Consider the following 13,103-nt stretch of genomic DNA (forward strand, 5'->3'; position numbering starts at 1 on the left):
TTTGAGGAGGATTGCAATATTGGCTTCATACAATGAGTTGGGCAGCATTCATTCCCTTTCTATTTGTTAGAAAAATTAAAGAAGGGTTGGTGTTAGCTTTTCTTTGAAGGTCTTGTAGAATTCAGCTGAGAATCTGTCAGGGTCTGGACTCTTCTTTTATGGAGAGTCTTTATTGTTGCTTGAATTTCATCTCAAAACATAGATCTGTTTAGGTGGTTAATATCTTCCTAGTTGGGTATTGGATGATCTTAAGTATCTAGAAATTTGTCCGTTTCTCCAAGATTTTCCAATTTATTGGAATATAGTTCTCAAAGTAGTCTCTGGTAACTCCCTGGTTTTCCATTGTGTTTGTTGTTATCTTCCCACTTTTGTTTCTGATGTTGCTAATTTTGGTCTTTTCTCTCCTCATTTTAGTCAGATTTGGCAGGGGCTTGTCAATTTTGTTTATTTTTTCAAAAAAACAGCTTTTTGTTTTGTTGAGCCTTTGTATGTTTTTTTGGTCTCTATTTCATGAATTTTGGCCCTTATATTTATTATTTCTCTCCTTCTGCTTGTTCTGGGTTTTCCTCGCTCTTGCTTTTCTAGGTGTTTTTGATGTAGCATTAGGTCATTTATTTGAGACCTTTCTGTCCTTTTAACATATGCACTCATGGCTATAATCTTTCTTCTTAGGACTGCCTATGCTGTGTCCCATAGGTTCTGTTTGGTTGTGTTTGGATTTTCATTATTTTCCAGGAAACATTTTATTTCCTTCCTTAGTTCTTCTATTACCCACTGATCATTAAGCAATGTATTATTTAACCTCCAATTATTTGCCTGTTTTCTGGTGTTGGTTTTGTTGTTGAGTTCTAGTTTTAATGCAATGTGATCAGATAGAATGCAGGGAGTTATTTCTATTTTCTTATATTTGCTGAGACTTGCTTTGTGTCCTAAGATATGATCTAGTTTGGAGAAATTTTCATGGGCTTCTGAGAAGAATGTGTATTGTGTTGCTGGTGGTTAAAATGTTTTGTAGACATCAGTTAGGTCCATTTGACTTATGGTGTCATTTATTTCTAGGATTTCTTTGTTGAGTTTTTGTTTGGATGATATATTCATTGGTGATAGTGGGGTAGTAAAGTCAACTACCAATGTGTTTGACTCTCTGTGTGCTTTTAAGTCCTATATTATATGTTTGATGCAATTAGGTTCACTGACATTGGGTGAATATAAGTTGATATTTGTTATTTACTTTTCATGTATTGCAACTCTTATTAGTATGAAGTGTACTTCTTTACCTTGTTTGACCAATGTAAGTTTGAAGTCTACTTTGCTGATATAAGTATTGCTACTCCTGCCAGTTTTGGGGGCCCATGGCCTTGATAAAGCTATTTGCAGCCTTTCACCCTAAACCAGTATTTATTTCTGTCAATAAGATGGGTTTCTTGTAAATAACAGATTGTATGGTCTTCCTTTTTAATCTTGTTTGCTAAATGGTGTCTTTTAATGGTGGAGTTGAGTCCATTAACATTCAGTGTTAATACTGATAGGTATGTGGTGATGCCTGCCATTTAGTGTTTTTGTTGTTTAAGGATTTGATTGTGTGTAGTTGAATCAATGCTACTCTCTGATTCCTTGTCTTTTCTTCTCATGTGCTTTGATATTGCCTGTCTTTGTATGGTTTTGTTTGTTTTTACTTCTTTGTGCAGAATTACTTGTAGAATCTTCTGTAGTGGTGGCTTGGTGGTCATACACTATTTTAGTTTCTGTTTATCATGGAAGTTTTATATTGCTCTGTTAATTTTGAATGATAGTTTTGCTGGGTAGAGTATCATAGAGTTGAAGTTATTTTCATTCAGTTCCTGAAATACCTCACTCCATGCCCTTCTTGCTTTTAAGGTTTCTGTTGAGAAATCTGCTGTTATTTTGATAGTTTTATCTTTATGTGTTACTTGTTTTGTCTCTTTTACAGACTTCACTATGCTTTCTCTACTCTCTATTCTTGTTATTTTGATGATAATATGCTGTGGGTATGTTATATTTTGGTTGTCTGTTCAGTGTCCTGGAGGCTTCCTGTACCTGAATGGGCAAAACTTTTTGAAGATTTGGGAAATTTTCTTTTATTTTATTGAATATGTTATGTATCGCTTTGGTTTGCACCTCTTCTCCTACATCACTGCCCATGATTATCATGTTAGTTCTTTTGATGGTGAAACTGGTTTCTTGCATATTCTTTTCACATCTCTTGAGTTACTTGACTAAGATTTTTTCTGCTCTAATTACTATTTTATCTTCTAACTCTGATATTCTGTCTTTCATTTTTCTAGTCTGCTGGACTGGCCTTACACTGCACTTTTTGTTTGAGTGAAGAGATTTTTTATTTCCAGGATTTCTATTTGATTCTTTCCTCTAAGGTTATACATATCATTGTTCAATTCCTCTTTTGTAATTTGTGCTGTTCACAAATTCATGTATCTCTGTTTAATTCATGTATCTCTCTTTTTATAGTGTTATTTGTTTCACTTTGCTTTTTGTTGATTTCCTCACTGAGTTCCTTTATTTGTTTCTGTACCTTCTCATGTTCTTTATTTTTGGTGTGTTGAAATTTCTTGAGTACATCTTGTACATTCTGGCTAACCATATCTAATATCTTTTCCACGAATTTCTCAGAGATTTAATCCCTGATTTCTTCTTTGAGGTGGTTTTTTTTTTTTTTTTTTGTGGCCACCACTGTACTCCTTAGCTACATTTATCTTTGTTTTGTTGATGTCAGGAACTGGGTATCCATTTTTTTTTCATTTCCCACTGAATCCTGCAATGAGTCATTTTTTTGAAGAGAGTGTTTTCCATCCTTTCTTTTGCTCCTTCCCATCACTCTACTTCATGCATGTCAGTATATTTTTGATAGGCTAGTTGGTGGATTTGATTGCCTGGTTTCTTTCCCTTATTTTTGGGTTGTGGCTGATTTGATTGTTAGCTAGATTGATGTGCTCTATCTGACCCTGTGTAATTTAAGAGGTTTAATTTAGCCTTAACAAGTTCACAGGTGCAATGCCAGAGCAGTTGTTAAGATACTCTATAAAAAACCCCTTGATGATAATACGTATAAACAGTCCGAGTTGGGGGGTGGTAAGTTATTTGGGTATTTATAGATTATGGGGAATTGGTAAAGAAGGCAAAAAAAGGGGGGTGTGATAAGGAGTGCATGGGTGTGTTAAGAGATATGGGGACTGCTTGGTGTTTTGGGTTTTGTGTGTTGGGTGTATTTCTGTTGTAGTGGAGGGTGTTTCTGTCAGGGATTGCAGGGATCTGGGGTTGTGTGCAGTTGGCACAGTAAGTTAGTCAGCAGGTGGTAAGCGTGTACAAGTAAGGGGTAGTATGGTGACAGGTTGGGGAAGGATGTGTTGAGGAGGTGAGGACTTGAGAAAGAGTTGATGAGAAGTTGTAGAAAGAGTAGTTGGGGGGAGAACAATGGATTGTATTACAAGAGAAGAAGAGAGAGTAAAAAGGATGAGAATAAGGATAAGAGAATAGTGATTATGGAGTTAATAAAACAGGAATAAAAAAAAAAGAAAAAGTAAGACAGAAAAAAAAACCAAAAGAAACACACACACAAAAAAACACCAGGTTCAGGAACCTCAGAAATCTCAGTCTATTAATAAAAGCTCAGGAGTTATTCCACAGATGCCCAATACTGGTAATGGTGTTCAAGCAGAAGCTCTGATGCGGTCTGACCAGGTGACTGGCTTGTGAGTGGTATTGGAACCTTCTTTCCACAAGATTAGTTGGAGTGGTGAGGTGAGGTAAGATTGTCAGTTCATGAAGAGTGTTCAGAGCTGTTTTCAGCAGGTGGCAACTGTGTTGTTCTTCATTTGCAGCTCTCTTTGTTCAGCTTCTCCCCCCACAAGATCGTATAATTGAGTTTTGAATGCTGCCCTCTGTCCCAGAGATCAGCTCTGGGATCCAACCCAACCCCTGTTTTGGGAGGTTAGTTTGTTGCTCTGGTCCTTCTCTCAGCCTTTACATCTCTCCTGATCTCTGCTGGGTGCTAGCAGCGACTCTAGACAGTTGGGTTGACAGCTCACCCCTGCAATCAGACTTTGCTGCTTTATGGCACATCACTGAGAGTTTGGCGCTAAGAGCTTGATTCCTTGGCACACCCCTGATAGTTCAGCAGTGAGAGATCAGTTCTTTGCCCCTCCTCTGTTCTACAGAATTGGTTCAGGGTTCCATCACCATCTCTTAAGTTGGTGTTTGATTACATTTCTCTGTTTATGGCTTTTACTTTTGCTGCCCAGGGGCTGCACTGGAATATTTTCCTGGGGTGCAGTGGTGTGGGGGAGGCAGGGGAGCTGTGTGTGGTGCATGATGCTCACTTGTACCTGCTGCAGTTTCACACAGACAGCTTTGGAGCCAGCTGGTGGGTGGAAATGGTGCTGTTCTTTTCTGTGCGGCATGGCATGGGGAGGCTTTCCATAGGCTAGGGTCCAGGATGTTGCAATATTTCATTCTGATTGATGCTCTCTCTTCTACTTGTTGTGAGAAGAAAGAATAGAAGGAAAAAAAAGAAAAGAAAAGTGGCCAGGGGCTTTTTTCCCAGGGCCAGAAGCAGGACATGCAGTTCTGGGTGTGCTGAGTGGGATTTTCACAGCTGTTAAGTGCAATTAAAGGCAGATTCTTGGGTCAGTCTTTAATTTTACCTGCAGCTAATGTGAGGGTGGTTATTATTTTGGCTGGGAGTAATCAGAATTGCCCAAGTGTTGCTCCATCACCTCCAGGAGGTTTCTGAAGTCACTGAATTTAGAAGATCTGATTCTCAACCTTAGCTGCCATTTTTCTCACTTTCTTAACATGGTTTTAATGTGCCTTTCTTCTATGGCAATAGACATTGGGCATTTCTGTTTGTGATTATTGACCATCTATAATTCTTCATTTTTGTTCATTTCTTCATTGGATCATTGTTTTTCTGGGATTTTAGTTTTTTGAACTCCCTATAAATTCTGGTTATTAATCTCACCAAAGATTTTTCTCCCATTTTGTATCCTGCCCCTTAACTCTAGTGGCCATTTCCTTTTGCTGCACATAAAGGTTTTAATTCCATCTAGTCTCATTTGTCAATCCTTTCTCTTTATTGCTGAGCAATTAAAGATCTATTTATGAAGCTGTTGACTATGCTTATGTGTTCCAGTGTATTTCCTGTTCTTTCCAATGCTAGTTTCAAAGTTTCAGATCTTCAGTTAAGTTTCTTGTTCAACTTTGAGTTGATATTTGAACAGTTTGAAAAACATGGGTCTAGTTTCAGTTTTCTATTTGCAGATATCCAATTTTCCCAACATATTTGTTTAACACACTTTTTTCCACTGCATGACTTAGGGACCTTTGTCAAAAATTGGGTGGGAGTAGCTGTGTGGATTCATATCTGGGTCCTCTATACTGTTCCATTGGTATTTGGGTCTGTCTTTTTTTGGGTGAGTGCCAGTACCATGATGTTTTTATTATTATGACTCCATAGTATAGTTTCAAGTTGGGTATTGTGATACATTGATACGAATGTCATTGGAATTTTGATGGATATTGTATTGAATATGTAGATTGCTTAGGGTAGCATCACCATTTTAACAATATTAATTTTTCCATCCATGACCATGGAAGATCTTTCCATCTTCTGATATCTTCTTCAATTTCTTTCTTCAGTGTTTTATAGTTTTCATTGTAGAGGTCTTTCACTTCATTTTTTATGTTTATTCCTAGATATTTGATTTTCTTGAGGCTATTTAAATGAAAGTACTTTTCCTTTCAATATATTCTCTCTTTTGTTCTTAGACCTATACAAGTGAAATTAATCTGATTCACTCAACTGTGCAAGCAATTATGGAAAAAAGGTCAAACTAAATAAATGTCAAAGGTTTGTAGCTAGAAGTTACTTCAGTATAATGTTCTTGATTGCAATTTAAAAATAAAAGGAGATCAAGCAAGATGGCAGATTTTGATGACCCTATACCCCAGTGCCAACTAACTTCTACCCGGAAGATGGAAAATCAGGGGACCCCAGAATCATCCACAGGATCCCATAGCCAGCACAAAGCAGAACACTCTAAATCAATAAATACAGAATCAACTAACTATGTGAAGAATGGGAAGAACTACTTGAAGCTCAACACTCCCAATCTGCTGCCATTGAAGGTGCTGTGCTGGTCTAGCCTGCATAACTTGGTGTTCCATGGTAAGTCCTGCTTCCCAGCACACACAGGAACTAGGACCTCCATGCTTCCCCCTACTTCACTACCTGCTACCTTCATCCTGAAACACCAGGGAAAATGATGCCCCTGATTAAGCAGGACCCAGAGCTCCCACTGATCCACAAGTAACAGAAGGCACAAACCAGCAGGCTTGGTTCCCTCAGGCCTGCAGCACCATGGTTCTGTACTACTAGAAGACCATCCTGGGAAATAGGCCCACATGCCCTCACTGTCCACATGCTTGGTTCCCCTATTCTACAGCAGCTAATGTGGCTCCTCAAAGACCACACCCTAGCACAAGTAGACCCCAGGGTTTCCACAGCCTTGTAAGCATCTGAATATTCAAACCTATCAGCTTTGCTCCCTAAGGAGAACCCTCAACTTGGTGCTCAGTGCCAGGAGTGCATCACCACACATGCAAGTGAACCCCAGGATCCACAGAAACCAGTTCCTCCACTGAGTTGTAATCTGCCATTTTGTAGGGGCCAGGAGACCTGCTTCCATAAATCACAAAAAGACCCAATTCTTTCCACTGTGCCCAACCACAGGAGAGCCCTTGTTTCTCTGTGAAAGACCAAAAATGTTAGATTTCCCACTTAGTGAAAGAAAGCTGTAACCCACTACTCAGTGAGTGGTAACAGAAGGCCTGCCTAATAAAGTGCACAGAGGCCCAGTGAACCCCACTGTGCCTGACAGTTGGAGAGCCCCAGCTCCCCAATCAAAGAGCAAGAATGCCAGGTTACAAAACTGTAACCTGCTACTCTGTGGACAGCATGAGAAGGCCTGTTGCATGGAGGCCCAGCCCTTCCCACCTAACCTGCCTACAAGAGAGTCCAGTCTTCCCTGTCAAAGAGCTGGAAGCCCAGCTCCCCTACTAATTGGTACTCTGATACTCTGCAGCTGAGGAGAGGGTGGTCTCCCATGGTACACAGAGGTCCAGCACTCCATGCTGTTCCTGACAGTGAGAGAGCCCTCGCTTAGCCATCAAAGAGCAAAAATGACAGATTCCCCCATTGCGGTAGGAAAGCTGTTAACTGGCTAATCTGCAGGTGGCACCAGAAAGCCTGCTTCCTCAAGGTGCACAGAAGCACAGCACTTTACAACTCTGTCTCCCTGCAAGAAAGGCCTATCTCTCCTATCCAAGAGCTAGAATTCCAGCTCCTCCACTGAGTGGCAATCAGATACTCTACAGATGCTAGGAGGCCTACATTCCACAGTGCACAGAGACACAATACTCTCCATTATGACTGCAGGAGAGTCCCCATGTCCCCATCAAAGGACAGCAACTTCAGCCTCCTCACTGATGGGAGAAAAGGTGTAATCTACACCACAACAAAAACCCTGCAAGAAGTAACATTTTCAGCATATCCCTCTGAAGAAAACTGCCAGAGATCAAGGAGAAAAAAACTCAAAACTCCAACTACAGGGGCAAAAGGGATTAAAATCCTAACTAAAAAGAACACCAAATGTATAAATCTCAATGCAGAATGAAGCAACAAGACAACTGCTCTTGCTCAAAAGGCAAAGCCACCACTAAGGATCTAAACATCCATGTAGAGGAAGAGATATCAAGTAATGAACTCCAAAAAACAATAGTAAAAGTGATTAATGACCTCAAAGAAGAAACACAAAAGCTAGTATTTGACCTTAAAGAGGACATGATAAACACTTTAATGAGCTCAAAGAGAATACAAACAAACAGATGAATGAAATTAAAAAGACTAATCAGGATATGAAAAAGTTTCAACTCAATAAAGATATGGAAAACATGAAAAATGATCAATCCAGAATAAACAATTCAATATCTTAAAGTCTCAATCAGAAGTTTTGCTAATAGAGTGGAGCAAGTTGAAAATAGAGAGGATCAGATGACAAAGTAGAAGATTTAGACCAAACAGCAAAAGATCATGAAACAATGCTAAGGAAATATGAATAGAACAGCAAGATATCTGCAATACCATCAAAAGATCAAACCTATAAATCATGAGTGTAGAAGAGTGAGAGAAGATACAAACTAAAGGCACTGACAAACTTTTCAATGGAATGATAGCTAAAAATTTCCTTAACCTCAAGAAAGAGTCACTAAAGTGCAGGAAGCTTACACAACACCAAACCATCAGGACCAAAAAAGAAACACCCTCAGACATATCATAATCAAAACACTCAGCACATAGAACAAAGAATGAATTCTTAAATCTGTGAAAGAGAAAAGACAAATTACATATAAAGGCAAAACCATTAAAATTAAAGCAGATTTCTCAAATCAAACTCTAAATCCAAGAACATCAAAGAAAGACATGATTCAGGCCAAGAAAGAAACCAACTGTCAACCTAGACTAATCTATCCAGCAAAATTATCCTTCATATTTGAAGGAAAAATTAATCCTTCCACAAAGCAAAAACTAAAGGAATTCACAACTACCACACTAGCACTACAAAAAATAATTAGTGGACTTTTACATATCAAAGAGGAAACAAGAGTGAGACAGGAAGACTCAAGAAAGAATAAACCCTTTTGAGCTAGCAGACCAGTAACCAAACAATAGTAAAACTAAACAGCATGGGAATAATAATGACCTGAAAGAACAGGCACCTCTCAATTTTAACACTGAATGTAAATGACCTCAATGCCTCAATCAAAAGAAATAGAATAGTAAACTTGGTTAATAAACAAGACCCAACCATATGTTGCTTATAAAAGACTCATCTCACTGGAAAAAAATAAACACTAGCTTAGTATCAAAGGGTGGAAAAAAGCTATCCAACAAATGGACCCCATAAACAGGCAGGAGTAGTTATACTCATATCTGACACACTAGACTTCACACTAAAATCAATCATTAGGGACAATGAAGTTCACTCCATAGTAATTAAAGGAACAATTCATAAAGAGGAAATATCAATCCTTAACATATATGCTCCAAACACAGGGGCACCCATCTACATTAAAAAAAACTCTAATGGACCTAAAAACATAGATAGATCCTAACACATTGATAGTGGGAGACCTGAATACCCCACTGTCACAAACAGATAGGTCATCCAGGCCAAAGATTAACAAAGAAACTTCAGAGCTACTCCACACATTAGACCAAATGGACATGGTTGATATCTACAGAGCATTTCACCCAACAACAAGACAATATACATTTTTCACTTTCTCCAACATGAATCATATTTTAGGACAAAAAGCAAGTCTCAACAAATGCAAGAAAATTGGAATAATCCCCAGCATCATTTCAGATCACAATGAAATAAAACTAGACCTCAGCAACAAAAGAAATCACAGAAAATATTCAAACACATGGAGACTGATCAACACACTGCTGGAAAACCAGTGCATGACTGAAGAAATAAGGAAAAAAATTTTAAAAGTTTCTAGAATCCAATAAAAATGAAAATACAACCTCCAGAATCTGTGGGAGACTGCAAAGGCTTTGCTAAGGGTATAGTTTATAGCTATAAGTGCCAATGTTAAAAAGGGAGGGACCTCGCAAAAAGAAAATTAAAAATCCTAGTGATGCACTTAAGCTTCTAGAAAAAGAAAAACAAACAAAATCCAAAACTAGCAGATGGAGTGAAATACTAAATATCAGGGATGAGATCAAGACTAAAAAAACTGTACAAAGAATCAATGAAACATAAAGTTGGTTCTTTACTTTGAAAAGATTAACAAGATTGACAAACCCTTAGCCAACATGACAAAATGGAGGAGGGAAAAGACTCAAATTAATAAAATCAGGTATAAAAAAGGTGACTTAGCCACAAATACTAATGAAATCCAGAGAAACATAAGAGAATACTTTGAAAACTTAATTCAAGTAAACTGGAAAATCTAGATAAAATGGATAAATTCCTAGGTGCATAAAACCAAACAAAATTGAACCAAGAAGATATTAAACACCTCAATATCTTATCACATGCAATGAAATTGAAGCAGTAATAATGAGTCTCCCTACAATGAAGAGCCCAGGAACTGGTGGATTTGGACTGAATTTTACCAAACCTTTAAAGAAGAATAAACACCAATAGTTCTCAAATTTTCCAGAAAATAGAAAGGTAAGGAACACTGCAAAACGCGTTCTATGAAGCCAAGATTACACTCAATCCAAAACTCAAAAAGAAGAAACTAGAAATGAGAATTATAGACCAATATCTTTAATGAATATAGATGCAAATATTCTCAACAAAATAGTGGCAAACAGAATTCAACAACATGTCAAAAAGATCATATGCTGTTACCAAGTTGGCTTCATTCCAGGGATGCAAAGATGATTCAACATACATACAATCAACCAGCATAATACAGCATATAAATAGAAGCAAGGACAAAAACCACATGATCCCCTCAATAGACATAGAAAAAACCTTTGACAAAATCCAATACCTTTTCATGATAAAAACTCTGAAGAAGCTAGGAAAAGAAGGAATGTTCAACATAATAAAGGCTATATACGACAAACCTAGACTCAACATGATACTAAATAGAAAGTGAAACCAGTTGTTCCCATTAAAGTCAGGAAAGAGACAATAATGTCTGTTTTGTCCACTCCTACAAATTATTGTTTTGGAATTCTTAAAAAGAGCAATAAGTCAAGGGCATGAAATAAAAGGCATTCAAATAGGGGAAAAAGAAGTCACACAATCCCTCTTTGCAAGCAACAAGATCCTATATCTAAAAGACCCCAAAAAGCCTATGGAAAAACAATTGGAAATCATAATCTCTTTTGGCAAAATATCAGGATACAAAATTAACATACAGAAATCAGTAGCCTTTCTGTATACTAACAATGAACAAACTGAGAAAGAGGTCAGGGAAATAATCCCATTTACAATAGCCTCAAAAACAATAAAGTATCTTGGAATAAATTTTAACAGAAGAAATCAAAGATATTTTTAATAAATACAATAAACCATTGAAGAGAGAAATTGAAGAAGGCATCAGAAGATGGAAAGACCTCCCACACTAGTGGATTGGTAGAATAAACCTTGTGAAAATTGCCATACTACCAAAAGCAATCTACATGATCAACAAAATCCCTATCAGAATTCCAATGATGATTCTGCACAGGAACAGAAAATCAATTGTGAAATGCATATAGACACACAAAAGACCTCTAATAGCAAAGCAATTCTCAGCAAATAATCCAATTCTGGATGCATCACAACATTCAACTTCAAAGTATACTATACACCATAACAATAAAAACAGCATGGTATTGGCACAAAAATCGGAAGGAAGACAAATAGATCAGAATAGAAGATCCAGAAATACACCCACACATCTCTAGCTAACTGAATTTCAACAAAGGAGCCCAAAACACATGATGGTGAAAATACAGCCTCTTCAACAAATGCTGCTGGGAAAACTAGATATCCACATGTAGAAGACTGAAACTAGAACCCTGTCTTTCACCCTGCACAAAAATCAATTCAAACTGGATCAAAGAACTTAATAAAAGCTGTGAAACTTTGAAACAACTCCAGGAAGCAGTAGGAAATACACAAGAATAGATAGGTATACAGAATAACTTCCTACACAGAACTGAAAAGGCTCATAATCTACGAGAAACAAAGGACTAATGGGACTTCATGAAACTAAACAGCTTCTCCACAGCAAAGGAAACAGTCACTAGACACAAGAGACAGCCTACAGAATGGGAGAAAATCTTTGCCAGCCACTCATCCAATAAGGCACTAATATCCCAATTCTGCTGAGAACTCAAAAAACTCAGCCCCCAAAGAATCAACATAATGGTTACATGAGTTAAACAGGGAATTCTCAAATACAGAGGTAAATATGGCCAGTAAATACATGAAAGAAGTTTCAAACTCCCTGGTTGTAAAAGAGATGCAAATCAAAACAACACTTAGATTTTATCTCACCACAGTTACAATGGCCCTAATCAAGAGCAATAACAACAATAAATGCTGGCAAGGACGAAGTGAAATAGGAACACTTATATATTGTTGGTGGTAATGCAAATTAGTACAACCACTATGGAAAACAGTATGGAGATCATCGAAAAGTTAATGACAGAACTACCATATGACTTAGTGATACCGCTCCTGGGCATCTGCCCAAAAGAATGTAAGACAGGATACAGTAGAGACACCTGTACGCTGATGTTCATCACAGCACTATTCACAATAGCCAAGCTTTGGAAACAACCCGGGTGCCCTACAACTGATGATCAGATCAAGAAATTGAGGTATATATTCACAGTGGAGTATTACTCAGCCATGCAGAACAATGACATGTGGTTTGAAGGTAAAGGCATCCAATTGGAGCATGTCATCTTAAGTTTAAGTCAGGATCATAAACAAAAATGTTGCATGTCTTTTCTCATACATGGTAGATAGATCCAAAGATAATATATGCACAGAAATGGGCATGATCATACACAAACTTAGATGTGGAACATGAATGTAATAGTGGAACTAAGCTATGGATCTCAGGGAAAGAGGGAAAGAATAAAAGAATAAAAGGGTTTTAGTCATACTGCTTAATATAAGATAGAGGTAGAGGATATAAGGATGTGTATAGAAAGCTGTTGAGAAATGGAGTGGGGTGGTAGTAAAGTAGTAAGGGAGAGTATTGGAAGGGGTTGAACAGAGCAAAGTAAACTATACCCACAGTAGGTATATATTGAAACACCCCTTTGAACATCAGCTCAAATATTAATAACAAAAACAGGACTGTAAAATAGGTACAGTGGTGTGGAGGTCTACTAGTGGGAGGTGGGAGGGTGAAGGAAGGAGATTAAGGTGAGGGTATATGGTAGATGGACTTCATATACATATATGAAACAAAACTATGAAACCTCTTACAATTGCTTTAAGTGGGGTAGGGAGCAGGTTGAGGGGGAGAGACAATTGGGGCAA

Source organism: Castor canadensis, chromosome X (genome assembly GCF_047511655.1).
Source record: "Castor canadensis chromosome X, mCasCan1.hap1v2, whole genome shotgun sequence".
NCBI classification, from domain to species: Eukaryota; Metazoa; Chordata; class Mammalia; order Rodentia; family Castoridae; genus Castor; species Castor canadensis.